Consider the following 628-nt stretch of genomic DNA (forward strand, 5'->3'; position numbering starts at 1 on the left):
ACATGCGGGATGGTGTTGTGGCATGTCCGACGAGGCGAAACACATATCCGGGGTGTGCTCCCCGTCACGGACGTCGTCGCCACCGGCACCTAGAGGGGGGAAACTGCCGCGTCGGGTCTACACGGAGTAGATTTAGCTGTGGGTTTGGCCCGGATGTTGCTCCCCGGTGTCCCTCTGGGACGACCCGACACAACCGGGTGGAGAGGTCAACTGGTCAAAGCCCGTCCGTGCAAAGTCAAAGGGCTAGATCCCGTGGTCAACCGCTCCAGGGTTAGGCGGGACGGGGGCCCTGGGGGGAGGGGAGGTAGCAATGCCACCGGAGCGTCGTACCGGGCCCTCATACATGCGGGGTGGTGTTGTGATATGCCCGAAGAGGCGGCACGCATCTCCGAGGCGTGGCCCCCGTCACGGACGGCGCCGCCGCCGGCACCTGGAGGGGGGAAACGGACGCGTCGGGTCTACACGGAGTGGATTTAGCTGTGGGTTTGGCCCGGATGTTGCTCCCCGGTGTCCCTCTGGGCTGACACGACACAACCGGGTGGATAGGTCCACTGGTCAAAGCCCGTCCGTGGGAAGTCAAAGGGCTAGATCTCGTGGTCAAATGCTACAGGGTTAGGCGGGACGGGGG

Source organism: Triticum dicoccoides, chromosome 3A, assembly GCF_002162155.2.
Source record: "Triticum dicoccoides isolate Atlit2015 ecotype Zavitan chromosome 3A, WEW_v2.0, whole genome shotgun sequence".
Lineage (NCBI taxonomy): Eukaryota > Viridiplantae > Streptophyta > Magnoliopsida > Poales > Poaceae > Triticum > Triticum dicoccoides.